Source organism: Entelurus aequoreus, linkage group LG01, assembly GCF_033978785.1.
Source record: "Entelurus aequoreus isolate RoL-2023_Sb linkage group LG01, RoL_Eaeq_v1.1, whole genome shotgun sequence".
NCBI classification, from domain to species: Eukaryota; Metazoa; Chordata; class Actinopteri; order Syngnathiformes; family Syngnathidae; genus Entelurus; species Entelurus aequoreus.
Window position 1 is genome coordinate 88,276,959 of NC_084731.1, and position 13,235 is coordinate 88,290,193.

At 40.7% G+C, this 13,235-nt stretch overlaps 1 protein-coding gene and 1 long non-coding RNA gene across 3 annotated transcripts in view; one reads left to right on the forward strand and one right to left on the reverse strand.

Moving 5' to 3' along the window:
* LOC133658507 (probable ribonuclease ZC3H12C) overlaps nt 1–13,235 on the forward strand; it is a 54,320-nt gene that overhangs the window by 4,325 nt on the left and 36,760 nt on the right. The window contains exon 1 of one of the 2 annotated variants that reach the window (XM_062060618.1): nt 772–1,133. The exons of the other annotated variant lie outside the window; for it this stretch is intronic. The gene's annotated coding sequence lies outside the window, so the exon portion shown is untranslated. Of the gene's footprint in view, nt 1–771; nt 1,134–13,235 lie in introns of those variants that run through there. 2 annotated transcript variants of the gene reach the window in all.
* LOC133658564 (uncharacterized) overlaps nt 654–13,235 on the reverse strand; it is a 57,426-nt gene continuing 44,844 nt past the window's right edge. Inside the window, exon 6 of the long non-coding RNA XR_009827488.1 lies at nt 654–1,299. This is a non-coding gene — a long non-coding RNA (uncharacterized LOC133658564). The remainder of the gene's footprint in view (nt 1,300–13,235) is intronic.

Below are 13,235 nucleotides of genomic sequence, written 5' to 3' on the forward strand. Positions count from 1 at the left end.
AAAAATATATATATATATATTTTTATATTGCTCTTTTTATCTTTGGTATGAACAATATTATGTAAACTCGAAGTTATTATTATTTTTTTGGTTCTTTGTTGTTGCTATTTTTGTATTACAACATTTTATTATTTGATCATGTTGTACTGCATTTTAATCTTTTGTTTTGTGATTGTGTGATGTTTTTTGCCTGGACCCCAGGAAGAATAGTCTCCACTGCGGTGTAGACTAATGGGGATCCTTAATAAACTAATAAACTAATAACTTCATAGCACACAGGAGGGCGCTGTTGCTCACGGCAAGCCCTTAATGCACTTCCTGTGGCTACTAAAGAGTATGATTTTTTTTTAAAAAGGTATGTAAGTAATGTACTATTTAAAAGACAGTGTTACATGATAGTTTAGTTTTTAATTGTATTATTGTATTTGTTAAATAGCAGAGTCTGTTATGGTTTGTGTTACCTAATCCGAAACAGCAGAGGACGGTATACATGTTTAAACCAAAGTGGAATAAAAGTAGTTTAATGCACTTTCAGTAGGCTCCGTAAGAGTACGATTTTTTTTTTAAAAGGTCTAAGTCATTTACTATTTAAAATACACAGTGTTACATAATAAATTAGTTTTAAAATTGTTTACTTGTATTAATGTATTAGTTAAATAGCAGGTAACAAGAGTCTGTTATGGTCTTACCTAATCCGAAACAGCAGAGGGCGGTATACATCCTTAAAGGCGGCATTAAACCAAAGTAGAATAAAAGTAGTTTCCGCTTTTGGGGAAAATAAAACTCCACAGGGTATGCCAACCGAACGTCTAAAATCAACTAAACGACACTCACCTCAATTTAATGAAGTATGCCATACGAACAAAGCAATGTTAGGCCGGTGTTGCTCAGTATAGCAGTAACGCCGTCGTAGAACTCCTAGAGCAAAGTAGTCTCGTGGTTTTTTATTTTGAAAGGCACCCAGAAAGTTAGTCGTGTCGTCACCACATTGAGCTTGACTCACTCAGGCGGGGTCACGCTCGAAGCCAGCCGGATGTTTTGCGTCGCCACAATAAAGTGACAGTAACAAATGTCGGCGTGATACGGAGGCAGGACACTCCAAAAGCCCCCCAGCGGCGGCGGCCACTTTCCGGGTAAGTTTGTGTCTCTAGCCGAGCATGTTAAAGCGGTGTTAGGGTGCCTGGTAGAGAAGCTGCAGGAGGTCGTGACGGGCTTGTTTTGCAGGCACCTGCGCGCTGCCAACAAAAGCACCACGTCGTCCTCAATAGGCAGATGCTGCGTTTGTTGTGGTGGTCTCTCCTGCGGGTGGGAAACGCGTATTAAAAGCCGCACTATGTTTTATTTGAGGACGGCGTGCCTTTTGTTTGTTGTCACTCATGTTGCTGACTGTTAATGCTGTGCAGCTTTTGCAAGGCTGCATGGTGCCCCACTCATCTTCTCAACAAGTTGGATACGTGTAGGGGGGCGTGAGAGGCAAACGCCTATTTTTTGACACATACAAATTTATTAAAATAAACATTCAATTTAGGGGCGTGAAAAATTCTGTCTTCTAGAAAAATGTAATTGAGCAAGTTTCAAACTGCCTTTTTTTAATGTAGTGCTTCTTAAATAGTGTGTGGGGGGGTGGGGGGGGCGTGAGAGGTAGTAGCATGATAACTTATTTTAATGTTGGTTTTAACTATTTTGACACATACAGATAAAAAATACAGTCGTGCTCATAAGTTTACATACCCAGGGAGAATTTATGATTTCTTGGCCATTCTTCAGAGAATATGAATGATAACACAAAAACCTTTCTTCCACTCATGCTTAGTGGTTGTGTGAAGCTATTTATTGGCAAACAACTGTGTTTACTCTTTTTTTTAAATCAAAATGACAAAAGAAAGTACCCAAATGACCCTGATCAAAAGTTTACATAGCCCAGTGCCTTTGATCTGATAACATGCACAAACTCGACCATGCAGCCCATTTTTCTTCAAGTGCCTCCTTATTGTGCATCCTGAAACAGCCACACCACAATTTTTCAGAGAGTCCTGTATTTCAGCTGAAGTTATTTGTGGATTTTTCTTTAAATCTCGAACAATTTTCCTGGCAGTTGTGGCTGAAATCTTTGCTGGTCTACCTGAATCCCTAATTTTCCACTTCTTAATCAGCGTTTGAACACTGCTGATAGGCATTCTCAATTCCTTGGATATCTTTTCATACCTCTTTCCTGTTTTAGGCAGTTCAATTACCTTTTCTCACAGATCCTTTGACAATTATTTTGCCTTCCCCATGACTCAGAACCCAGAAACATCTGTGCAGCACTGGATGAAAGATGCGATGGTCTGTCAGAAGCCCAGAAACTCACTGACCTTTTATACACACACATTAATTACAAACAAACAGGTCACAGGTGAGGATTGGAACCTTGATTAGCCATTCAAACCTGTATGTGTCAACTTTTGTGCATGTTATCAGATCAAAGTCACTGGGGTATGTAAACTTTTGATCAGGGTCATTTGGGTGCTTTCTTTTGTCATTTTGATTTAAAAAGAGTAAACACGGATGTTTGCCAATAAATAGCTTCACACAACCATTAAGAAGAAAGGTTTTTGTGTTATCATTCATATTCTCTGAAGAATGGCCAAGAAATCATAAATTCTCCAAGGGTATGAAAACTTATGAGCACAACTGTAAATATTAACGTCAGGGAGCGTGAGAGGCAATTGCAAAATAGTACCTTTTAATAATAGTAAATAAGTATTTTGACACACGTACATGCCAAAAATATGAATTAACCTCGGGTGGATGGGTGAAAATGCTGTCAGAGGGGGCCATGAGGTGTCGGGAGGAAATGCGGGCGTGAGAGGCAATAGTGTAATCTCAACTTTAACTTTAGTAAAAAAACAACAAAAAACTATCTTGACACATACACATAAAATACAGAAATATGAACATCAGGGGGGGGGGGGGGGGGGGGGTGACGGACAATAATTGAGAAGCACTGCTTTAACTGACTCAAGTAAAAGTAAAAAAGTGGTCATTCAATTTAAGTAAGAGTAAGTATTCAGAGAAATAAACTTCTAAAATACTGAGTAACTGGTGAGTAACTTCTGATGAGTTTTTTTTTTTAATGGTACTTGCATTACAGCCGTAGTTGGTGTGTCTGTAAGTGGGGATGTTGTGCTGGGGCCCCTGGGCTTTTGTAAAGTTTGTAGATGTTTGTCATGTTAACATTTGTCAAAATAAACAAGTATCGAATACATCTAGTTGCATATTCCTTACAGATACAAAGTCCCCAAGGCAGAAATGTACTAGAAAGTGTCCGGTAACAAGCGTGTCCGCGTCATTCAATTTACCGCGTCAGGATCTCAATTTAGTTAATTATTGTGGCAACTAAGTGTCAGCCAAAAAACACAAATACCACTCCTCTTCAACTTTAACATTAATAATAAATTAGTTAGTGTTTTTCATACCTACCATTGTTCTGTGTTTGACTCATTTCACTTGCTCAAACCTTTTTCTAACATTCCACACTACAAAATAATACAAGTATGTATGATCACTGCGGACATCGTATCGTATCAACGTCTGTATTGGCCAATACTCAATGGTTGAATAACGGCGTGGTATCAGGACAGCCCTCGTATTAACAGTATTGTCCCGTGAAAAAAAAGAGGGGTTTAGTCAAAGTGATATAGTAAAGAGTCTCAAACCGCAGAAGCAAGTTATTTGATTTGATTTAGATTTATTGGTCACCGTTGGGGAAATTAATTTTCACTGCCGTACATTTAAACAATAGACATTACACATCACAAACAAAAATAACAAAAAGACATTGTACATGACCAACACATTTACAGGCTTGTCAGACAGGTCGGCCAGGCCTGCTGTTTAGGGCGGCTATAGCTACAGGGATAAGGTTTTTCCCGAGGCTAGCCCTCCAGAATTTGATAGTTCTGTACCTGCGCCCTGATGGTAGTGGGATGATGAACTGGTGTAGTGGGTGAGTCATATCCTGGACTATTGTGTTTGCCAGTCAAATGATGGACCTGTGGTTTAGATCTGAAATGTTGGGTGTGGGTAGGCCGATGATTTTAGCTGGTATGTTTGTAATGCGTGTGAGTTTGGTCCGGTTGGTTACACAAAGCATAGTAAAAAAAAACATGTGGAACAGTACAGAAGGATGGGTTGAACGATGCTTTGGTAAAGTAATAACAGGTTGAGGTGCAACATATAGTTCTTTAAGTTTACGGATGGCTGACAGTCTTTGTTGACTTCTTTTTTGAATGTCCGTGGTGTGCTGCTCAAAGGTGAGTTTATTGTCCAAGGTTACGCCCAGGTATTTAAAAGTGTCAACTTTTTTAACTGTTTGTGTGTTTATGATGATGGGGTGCTGAGTTGAGGGGGGGTTGAACCATATTTCTTCTGTTTTATTGACATTGATTTTCAGATAACTGTCTGTGCATGACTCTGTGAAATGTTTGACTGTGTTATGATAGTCCAAGATGGATTGACTGTTGGAGAGGAGTGCAAGAATGGCTGTGTCATCCAAGTATTTTAAGTATGTTGTGGTGGGTGAGACAAACAGACTATTTAAAGGCTCAGGAAGTTTTCGCGGTTTGTTTTTTGATGAGAGTATGAACCAGCAGATAAATAATGAACTTTTTTAAATGTAATAAGATACTGAATTTAGGGGTTTTATTAGCTGTAAACTATAATGATCAAAAATGTTAAGAACTGAAAAATCTTGGAGTGAATTACTCTTTGTTGAGCTTTGGAGCTGATTATTGGGTCATCGGGAGTACTGCTACTTTTCCAGGTGGTGTTGACCAAAAACTGGCCAAAGTACAGCAGTTTGTTTCATCTGTGCTGGTAATTATAACTCTACCAAAGGGATTAATCAGCTTGTAGAACATTTCTTATGTACAGACGGCGCACTTCTTCTGACTCTGACTCTGGATCAACTTTTGCAATACAAATTAGTGTAATGCATTAATTAGTTCCAACTGCAATGACACTCCCCAACACTCTTCAATTGCCATTATGTGCGTGCAAGAAAGGAAGCTAGTCGACAAGAGTTGCGACCAAGTGACTTTTGTCCATACAGTGTGTGTGTTTGTATTGTCCATCTGTTGACTTGAAAAAAATCCAATTCGTTGAAATAATGTTTCTTGTTAAGAATAAAGGAAATCAAATAAAAGATACAATTAGAGATGTATCGGTAGGTTGTTGTGAAAAAGTAAGTGATCTCCAATGCCGACCCCCTCTGGCTGACGATATTTAATCTTAGTCCCCCGGCTGACAAGCCGCTAGCAGCTAATTATGTGTCTCTATACACAGTGTGGAGCTGCTACTCTAAGCTAATAGTAATCACCCCCTTCACGCCAAATTAACTATTTCTTAGTATCTTACGTATTATTATTATTATGAAACATATTATTGTTACTGGAGGACGATGCTATACATTTTTTTACACTGAGAGCAAGCCAAGAGCAGGCATGCTAATAGCTAAGCTAACTGCTAGACTGGCCTCAAACAACACCAAGAAATAAGTGCTTACTAAAGGTTAGGAAGTGTAGACGGAACCATGGTACTGCAGAACGTAAGCAGCTAATTACAGGAAATTAACAAAATAAGAGTCTAGAAAGAGGATAATATAACTGTTTGTGTGTCAGCATTGTCACAATCAGTGCACAACATGTATACATGGGAGGAGTTCGGGGAAGCCATGGAAAACGACTTCCGGACGGCTTCAAAGCGATTCTGGACCACCATCCGCCGCTTCAGGAAGGGGAAGCAGTGCACTATCAACACCGTGTATGGTGAGGATGGTGTTCTGCTGACCTCGACTGCGGATGTTGTGGATCGGTGGAGGGAATACTTTGAAGACCTCCTCAATCCCACCAACACGTCTTCCTATGAGGAAGCAGTGCCTGGGGAATCTGTGGTGGGCTCTCCTATTTCTGGGGCTGAGGTTGCTGAGGTAGTTAAAAAGCTCCTCGGTGGCAAGGCCCCGGGGGTGGATGAGATCCGCCCGGAGTTCCTTAAGGCTCTGGATGCTGTGGGGCTGTCTTGGTTGACAAGACTCTGCAGCATCGCATGGACATCGGGAGCGGTACCTCTGGATTGGCAGACCGGGGTGGTGGTTCCTCTCTTTAAGAAGGGGAACCGGAGGGTGTGTTCTAACTATCGTGGGATCACACTCCTCAGCCTTCCCGGTAAGGTCTATTCGGGTGTGCTGGAGAGGAGGTTACGCCGGATAGTCGAACCTCGGATTCAGGAGGAACAGTGTGGTTTTCGTCCTGGTCGTGGAACTGTGGACCAGCTCTATACTCTCGGCAGGGTCCTTGAGGGTGCATGGGAGTTTGCCCAACCAGTCTACATGTGTTTTGTGGACTTGGAGAAGGCATTCGACCGTGTCCCTCGGGAAGTCCTGTGGGGAGTGCTCAGAGAGTATGGGGTATCGGACTGTCTGATTGTGGCGGTCCGCTCCCTGTATGATCAGTGCCAGAGTTTGGTCCGCATTGCCGGCAGTAAGTCGGACACGTTTCCAGTGAGAGTTGGACTCCGCCAAGGCTGCCCTTTGTCACCGATTCTGTTCATAACTTTTATGGACAGAATTTCTAGGCGCAGTCAAGGCGTTGAGGGGATCTAGTTTGGTGGCTGCAGGATTAGGTCTTTGCTTTTTGCAGATGATGTGGTCCTGATGGCTTCATCTGGCCAGGATCTTCAGCTCTCGCTGGATCGGTTCGCAGCTGAGTGTGAAGCGACTGGGATGAGAATCAGCACCTCCAAGTCAGAGTCCATGGTTCTCGCCCGGAAAAGGGTGGAGTGCCATCTCCGGGTTGCGGAGGAGACCCTCCCCCAAGCGGAGGAGTTCAAGTACCTTGGAGTCTTGTTCACGAGTGAGGGAAGAGTGGATCGTGAGATCGACAGGCGGATCGGTGCGACGTCTTCAGTAATGCGGACGCTGTATCGATCCGTTGTGGTGAAGAAGGAGCTGAGCCGGAAGGCAAAGCTCTCAATTTACCGGTCGATCTACGTTCCCATCCTCACCTATGGTCATGAGCTTTGGGTTATGACCGAAAGGACAAGATCACTGGTACAAGCGGCCGAAATGAGTTTCCTCCGCCGGGTGGCGGGGCTCTCCCTTAGAGATAGGGTGAGAAGCTCTGCCATCCGGGGGGAGCTCAAAGTAAAGCCGCTGCTTCTCCACATCGAGAGGAGCCAGTTGAGGTGGTTCGGGCATCTGGTCAGGATGCCACCCGAACGCCTCCCTAGGGAGGTGTTTAGGGCACGTCCGACCGGTAGGAGGCCACGGGGAAGACCCAGGACACGTTGGGAAGACTATGTCTCCCGGCTGGCCTGGAAATGCCTCGGGATCCCCCGGGAAGAGCTGGACGAAGTGGCTGGGGAGAGGGAAGCCTGGGTTTCCCTGCTTAGGCTGCTGCCCCCGCGACCCGACCTCGGATAAGCGGAAGAAGATGGATGGATGGATGGAACATGTATACAGTATGTGTATATATGTATATAAATATGTATATAAGTATATATATGCATGTACATTTATATATGTTTGTGTAAATGTTTGTATATATATATATATATATATATATGTATGTGTGTGTGTGTGTGTGTGTGTGTGTGTGTGTGTGTGTGTGTGTGTGTGTGTGTGTATATATATATATATATATACACACACATACTGTATACCGTAATTTTCGGACTATAAGTCGCAGTTTTTTTCATAGTTTGGCCGGGGGTGCGACTTATACTCAGGAGCGACTTATGTGTGAAATTATTAACACATTACCGTAAAATATCAAATATCAGTGTTTCCCATAAACTGCCACATACCTGTGGCGGTGGGGGCGTGGCTATGGGCGTGGTCACCATGACATCATCGAGTAATTTGCATAATTTACTACAATGATATGATTTTCTCTAAAAAGGCTCAAAAAATGTATACTTACTAATTAATAATAACAGTTTTGTTTTAAACGTCCATCCATCCATCCATTTTACAATATAATTACAACACTTTATGTACATATTTATATACAGATTTGAACAATAAGTTTATTCACTGAAATATATTTATTAATTGTGGTTCTTACAAAAATATATCTTATAAAAATAAAAAAGCTAAAATGTCTCTTAAAGATCTGCCCCTTTAATTAGTGCATACTAAATAATTTAACTTTAGCCTACTACTACAACCATATTATTTACCAGCAACATAAAGTGAAACAGAGGCAGAGGTGTCCTGCCACAGTCAGTAACAAATAAACAGAAAACAATAGTGGTGGTAGATAGACACAAAGCTTCATTAAACATCTGATCCACTGAACAAAGAGCTCCAAAAATCTTGATCCTACACTTCTCTTTTGTAAAGTAAATCTGAACAGCCGATATGGGCATCTACATCAACTATATGAAGCTGGACAGGACAACAACAACAAAAAAAATTTTTTTGTCGCGGCCTTAATTCTTTCGTGGCGGGCCGCCACAAATAAATGAATGTGTGGGAAACACTGAATATTATATAGCTCATTCACGTAAGAGACCAGGGGCCGTACTTATCAAGCTTCTTAGAATTACTCCTAAGAAGTCTGCTAAGAGTTGACTTAAGAGTAAATAAATTATTCGCTGAAAGCTGCACTTAAAAGTTAGTTATCAAGTGTCTTACTCACACTTTCAGCGAAGTGTAGGACTGAATCTTAAGTGTCACACTCAGAGCTGAATTACGACATTACAATGTGCCGTAAACGGAATTGTAGGTGACGTCATTTCTGTGTCCATAGAAATGACCAATCACGGAAGGGAATCCCTTGTCTAAGAATAAAGAAATATCTTGGAAATATTTAAGTGGACAATGGGAGTGTATATTTTGACAATAAACTACAAAATAATACAAAACAAACTAGTCCCCGCCGGCACTCACGCTACCGCTCCCTCTCTTCTCTCGCCCACACACTCACTGACGTCACTCACCTCACGGCCACACACATACGCTACTGTCATAACATTTTCTTTCCAATTCATTAATTAGGCAACTAATTTGAAACTGGTGTGGGTGGCTCTATATATTATAGCCCACTGCAGACACATGCAGAAATCAACAAGGAATCGAAAAGTATTAAATCTGTGACAAAAATAATATCCGCTCTGTCTAAACGATACCGTTTGATCAGCTGCTCGTCATAAAAAAAACAACAACATTGTTCCCTTCCCTGAACGTTCGCGCACGTCTCTCTCGCCTCAGTGCCATCCCCTGCTGGCAACTCCTAACCACTTAAGACACCTCTGAAGGTCTCTTAAATATCGTGGAGAGTAGGAGTGATTCTTAGACTTAAGAACGTTGATAAAAAGCTTTTATTCTTAAGTTTGAGAGTAGGACTAAATTTCGCAAATTCTCAGGACTTAAGTGTAAAATGTCACTCTAAGAAGCTTGATAAGTACGGCCCCAGACGTAGAAGATTTCATGGGATTTAGCAATTTAGGAGTGACAGATTGTTTGGTAAACGTATAGCATGTTCTATATGTTATAGTTATTTGAATGACTCTTACCATAATATGTTACGTTAACATACCAGGCACGTTCTCAGTTGGTTATTTATGCGTCATATAACATACACTTATTATTATTATTTATTTATTTTATTATTATTAATTATTTATTATTTATTATTATTATTATTATTATTATTAGGCCTGTTGTTCACTATTCTTTATTTATTTTTAAATTGCCTTTCAAATGTCTATTCTTGGTGTTGGGTTTTATCAAATAAATTTCCCCCAAAAATTTATACTCCAGTGCGACTTACAGTATATATGTTTTTTTCCTTCTTTATTATGCATTTTCGGCCGATGCGACTTATACTCCGGAGCGACTTATACCCTGAAAAATACGGTATATAAATGACCCCCACCTACAAGCTACAGCCCCCCCCCCCCATAATATTATTATTTTTCTTTGCCTACAGTAAAAAAACAGCATCAATCTATATTTTCACAAAAAACAATGACTTGTGTGTTGTTTGGGAACAGTCGGTAATGGTTATGTGCAGCAACTTTTCATGAACTCAACTCACCTTAATGTGTGTTTCTAAATTTGTGTTGGACGTCCTAGATGAAGTGAGCAGTTATGATTTTGTTTTACAGAGTAAACAACTACAAACTAATGTTTGGACATTGTTTTCTCTAAATGCATACATTTGTCTAAATATGGCTAAGGACACGCATTATTGTGGGTTTCCTGGAAGTCCTGTTCATCACTATAATAAGAATTTAATCTGCTGGAAATAATTCCTCTGTCATTTTCAAGTATGTTTTTTTTTTTGAGTGGTCAGCTTGAAGCGTCCTTCTGTCTGCGACTTCCTCGTCGTCATGTGACACGAGTGCGTGTCTGTTATGATTTTGCGTCCTGGTTTTGATGACCCGCCTTATCTTGCCTCTGATTGGCCAGTACGTAATGTTTCGCCCTAACCTTAGCCAATTATGACTCATCTTACAAACATTAACTAATCATCATGGATTTTCTCCGCATGTATGGATGTTCTCATTCATCCAGGTCATTGGATTTTCTCCGTATTTGTTTTTTTGCCTGGATTCGCAGTCCGTTTTCTCTCTTTGTAGCTTTGATGTAAGCTACCTCGCTACATGGGTCTAAAAATAGCTAAGCTACTGTAAAATGTAGTTAAGCTACGTAGCTTAGCGACATGTAGCTGGTTACTGCCCATCACTGACGACATGTAAAAGAAAGGCGGATTGATCCATAAATTGGTGGTGTCGATACCAATAATGTTCAATAATAGAGTGTTTAGATATAATTTTTTATTTTTCTGAAGTAATTATTATTTTTATTTCTTTTCATGTTTACAAACTTAGAGACTAAGGGCCGTACTTATCAAGCTTCTTAGAGTGCCATTTTACACTTAAGTCCTGAGAATTTGCGAAATTTAGTCCTACTCTCAAACTTAAGAATAAAAGCTTTTTATCAACGTTCTTAAGTCTAAGAATCACTCCTACTCTCCACGATATTTAAGAGACCTTCAGAGGTGTCTTAAGTGGTTAGGAGTTGCCAGCAGGGGATGACACTGAGGCGAGAGAGACATGCGCGAACGTTTAGGGAACGGAACAATGTTTTTTGTTTTTTTTGATGACGAGCAGCTGATCAAACGGTATCGTTTAGACAGAGCGGATATTATTTTTGTCACAGATTTAATACTTTTCGATTCCTTGTTGATTTCTGCATGTGTCTGCAGTGGGCTATAATATATAGAGCCACCCACACCAGTTTCAAATTAGTTGCCTAATTAATGAATTGGAAAGAAAATGTTATGACAGTAGCGTATGTGTGTGGCCGTGAGGTGAGTGACGTCAGTGAGTGTGTGGGCGAGAGAAGAGAGGGAGCGGTAGCGTGAGTGCCGGCGGGGACTAGTTTGTTTTGTATTATTTTGTAGTTTATTGTCAAAATATACACTCCCATTGTCCACTTAAATATTTCCAAGATATTTCTTTATTCTTAGACAACGGATTCCCTTCCGTGATTGGTCATTTCTATGGACACAGAAATGACGTCACCTAAAATTGCGTTTACGGCACATAGTAATGTCGTTATTCAGCTCTGAGTGTGACACTTAAGATTCAGTCCTACACTTCGCTGAAAGTGTGAGTAAGACGCTTGATAACTAACTTTTAAGTGCAGCTTTCAGCCAAGAATGTATTTACTCTTAAAGGCCTACTGAAATGAATTTTTTTTATTTAAACGGGGATAGCAGATCTATTCTATGTGTCATACTTGATCATTTCGCGATATTGCCATATTTTTGCTGAAAGGATTTAGTATAGAACAACGACGATAAAGATTGCAACTTTTGGTATCTGATAAAAAAAAGGCTTGCACCTACCGGAAGTAGCGTGACGTAGTCAGTTGAACATATACGCAAAGTTCCCTATTGTTTACAATGATGGCCGCATGAAGTGAGAGAGATTCGGACCGAGAAAGCGACAATTTCCCCATTAATTTGAGCGAGGATGAAAGATTTGTGGATGAGTAAAGTGCAAGTGAAGGACTAGTGGGGAGTTGAAGCTATTCAGATAGGGAAGATGCTGTGAGAGCCGGGGGTGACCTGATATTCAGCTGGGAATGACTACAACAGTAAATAAACACAAGACATATATATACTCTATTAGCCACAACACAACCAGGCTTATATTTAATATGCCACAAATTAATCCTGCATAAAAACACCTGCGTGTTTGTTATGCTAGCTCCTAGCTCCTCTGCTAGCTCCTAGCTCCATAGAACACGCCAATACAATTCAAACACCTGATCAACACACACAATCACTCAGCCCAAAAGACCGTTTACCTAACCCAAGGTTCATAAAGCTTATATATTTTTAAAAAGTTACGTACGTGACGCGCACATACGGTCAAGTTATCGAATGTTTAGCAGCCAAGGCTGCATACTCACGGTACCTGATATTCAGCTGGGAATGACTACAACAGTAAATAAACACAAGACATATATATACTCTATTAGCCACAACACAACCAGGCTTATATTTAATATGCCACAAATTAATCCTGCATAATAACACCTGCGTGTTTGTTATGCTAGCTCCTAGCTCCTCTGCTAGCTCCTAGCTCCATAGAACACGCCAATACAATTCAAACACCCGATCAACACACACAATCACTCAGCCCAAAAGACCGTTCACCTAACCCAAGGTTCATAAAGCTTATATATTTTTAAAAAGTTACGTACGTGACGCGCACTTACGGTACGGTACGTGTTATGCTAGCTCCTAGCTCCTCTGCTAGCTCCTAGCTCCATAGAACACGCCAATACAATTCAAACACATGATCAACACACACAATCACTCAGCCCAAAAGACCGTTCACCTAACCCAAGGTTCATAAAGCTTATATATTTTAAAAAAGTTACGTACATACGCAAAAAAAAGCCAAAGCTGCATACTCACAGTAGCACGTCTGCGTCTTTGTCATCCAAATCAAAGTAATCCTGGTAAGAGTCTGTGTTGTCCCAGTTCTCTACAGGCGTCTGTGTATCCAAATCAAAAGTCCTCCTGGTTAGAGTCTCTGTTATCCGAGTTCTTCCATCTTGACTGCATCTTTCGGGAATGTAAACAAAGAAGCGCCGGCTGTGTACTGTTGTGGCTGACTACGTTCGAAAAATACGTCCATTTCGCACCGACAACTTTCTTCTTTGCTTGCTTGGC